General features: G+C 38.8%; 1 non-coding gene across 1 annotated transcript; it reads right to left on the reverse strand.

Moving 5' to 3' along the window:
* Positions 1-806: 806 nt before the first annotated feature.
* On the reverse strand, positions 807-912 carry LOC121218924 (small nucleolar RNA R71). Its single transcript, XR_005915406.1, has one exon. It is a non-coding gene; the product is annotated as a small nucleolar RNA R71 (small nucleolar RNA).
* Between the last annotated feature and the right edge of the window lie 2,258 nt (positions 913-3,170).

Here is a 3,170-nt window from a genome sequence, read left to right on the forward strand (position 1 = left end):
ACTTGCGGATATTGCCTTTTAACATATTTTGTTCAAGATTTCTACTCTGGACGTTGGTACGTTCGAAGGCGATCAAGTTGTTGGCGCCATTGCCGGGGAGGCAACATCACTAAATTGATTTTAATTTTTGCACTTAATAGTAAATTAGGAAATTCCTAAATTATAGATACAACTTTGTTTTCTTATTTTTACAAACATCTTTATTCCCTTTGGGTTTAGTGTATGACTCATAGTAAGGGAACTCCTATAGAGCCAGCCACAGATCCAGAAAGAATAATTCGTAGGAATCGTCAATAGCAACTACAGATGTACAACCCACCACCTGATATGGGCAACATACTTTGTGAGAATCCATTGTTCGACGAAGCTAACGATAACCCACCAGACTTGCCACCACCAGACTTGCCACCACAACTACCCGAAAATATGGCGCGTAATGAAGAACTCTAAGAGAATATGCACTACCAATTCCAGAGATGGTTCAGGGGAGTATAACGAGGCCAACTATTGTGGCTAGTAATTTTGAGATCAAACCAGCAATGATTCAAATGATTCAAAATAATATGCAGTTTAGGGCACGATGATGGAGGATCCAAACCAGCATTTAAAATGGTTCCTTCAGCTTTTTAACACATTTAAATATAATGGGGTCACTGATGATGCTATTCGTCTTCGGTTGTTCCATTTTTCCTTAATAGATAATGCTTTTTTGTGGTTAGATTTGCAAGCACCAATATTCATTACAACATGGGACGAGCTCGCAGGAAAATTCCTACAAAAGTTCTTCCGTACTAGTAACACAATCCAACTAAGGAGGGAGATTGCTACGTTTAAGCAACGTGAAGGAGAAAGTTTCCATGAAGCTTGGGAGTGCTTTAAAACAATGATTCAAAAATGGCCACACCATGAACTACTTGAGTGGTTACGATTGGAGATGTTTTATAATGGGTTGGATGCACATGCACGGTCAAGGTTAGATGGAATAGCAGCAAGAACTTTAATGAACAGAACATATAAGGACACATATGAACTAATAGAAAACATGGCAATGAACTCCTGCCAATGGGAAACTGAACACTATACATATGGCCAAAGACCATCAACGGTGAAGACTGCACAGGAGGATGACAAACACAACCGCATTGAGGCTTCAAATAGTGCACCATCTATTTATAGAGACAAACCACTCCTCCATTATATTAACAATCCCACCGAAGATGTAAAATACATCAAGAATATGAGTGGAAACCCTTATTCAAATACATACAACCCCTAATGGAGAGATTATACGAACCTGAGATGGGAAGGAAATCAAGGAGGAGGTACTAGTTCTAATCAAGTTAAAAACATTAACTATCAACCTCTTTATTTGCAGAAACCTCAAGATAGGGCCAACCTAAATGACCATACTATATGTGGTCAACGTTTGGGTCAAATCAAAGGGGAAATGTAGTCAATAAGGACAGATGTGAAGCAGGTGCAGTCTGATTGCACTAATTCAGTGAAAACATTAACTAAACTTGAAGACCAAATGAGCCAATTAATGAGGATGATGGGAGACATGAAAAGATAAATTAGCACTAGTATCCCTAGTAATACTGAAGATAATCTTTGGAGAGAGGAAAAGGAGTATGTGAAAGTAATCGCGCTCCGATTGGGTAAAGTGCTGAGTAGCCTAGAGATCCGAACTCAAGAAGTGAACAAGGGGAATATTGGTGATCTTCGTGAAGAGCCTTCAAAAGTTGATGACGAACTAGAACTAGAAGTAGTTGAATCAGTGGCTGAGCCAGATGAAGGACCAAGAAATGAACCTACAATTAAAAAGGTACCATTCCCGTCGGTTGAAGGATAAAGAAAGACGAGACGAATATGGTTTTGTAAGTTTTCTAAATTTATTCAAATCATTAAATGTTAACCTATCGGTGATAGATTTAATTGAAAATTTTCCAAAGTACGCTAGGTACCCTAAAGAAATTATGCCAAGGCATAGGAAATTTAAAATTGGAAAGCAGGTTAATATAGATGCATCATGTAGTATGCTAATATCTATGCAGGTTCCCCCAAAATTAAATGACCCAGGGTGTAACACCCCGAACCCGAAACCGACACCGGAGTCGAACACGAGGTGTTAACTGACTTTAACCCCTTATAAAATTTATTTTCCAGACACTGCCCAATCTGTGTACTAGTCGTTTTAAAAATCATATCTTGAGTTTCGTAACTCGAAAATCAGTTTCATAATTTTTCCCAGAAACTAGACTCATGTGCCCATCTATGTATTTTTTTCTAGAATTTTTGGTCGGGCCAATTAGTACAGTTTATTAGTCAAAGTCTCCCAAGTTGCAGGGGTCGACTACACTGACCTTTGCCCATTACGACTTGGATATCTCCCTGCACGGGGCTTCAATACTGATGCCGTTTGTTTCTATGAAAACTAGACTCAGAGAGGAATCTGTACATATATGGTACGACCCCTAATTATCTCTGGTTAATTTGTAATGAATTTCCAAAGTCGGAGCAGGGAATCCAGAAACCGTTCTGGCCCTGTCCCACAATAATCTGATTATCTCTTAATATACTGCCCATATGATCTTTTCGTTACTTCCTCATGAAAGCAGACTCATCGAGCTTCGATTACATAATTTATTCATCAATTAATTCCACTCCTACTATTTTTAGGGATTTTTCAATCTCATGACACTGCTGCTGCCAGCATCTGTTACGAAAGTAACTAGGTCCATTTCATGCCTACCCTTGATCCAACTCAATCGAACATTCGTGCCATTTTCGCATGGCTTAAAGTTTACATGCCAAAATTCAAACACAACGTAATAGCTTATACATGCCAAAATGTTCTTCTAAGCCAACTAAGAAGAAAGTACCAAAACTTGCTGTCCGGTGTGATGACTTCGATGACGGCCTGACCCCGTAAAAATAGATGAGTCCAAGCCACCTATAATGGGTGACAAGGAAACACCGAGTGAGTTTATAACTCAGTAAGTCATAAGCAATGCACTACCATCCATCAATAACATTATCACAAGAGGAAACAAAATGGAACGAGACAATTTACTCCATCCATACCGAACCATATCATAGTTCCTCCAACCTATCGATTCAATTTCATATCAATTCATGCATTCACAATCCATATACTCATCAATAGTACA

Source organism: Gossypium hirsutum, chromosome D06 (assembly GCF_007990345.1).
Source record: "Gossypium hirsutum isolate 1008001.06 chromosome D06, Gossypium_hirsutum_v2.1, whole genome shotgun sequence".
NCBI classification, from domain to species: Eukaryota; Viridiplantae; Streptophyta; class Magnoliopsida; order Malvales; family Malvaceae; genus Gossypium; species Gossypium hirsutum.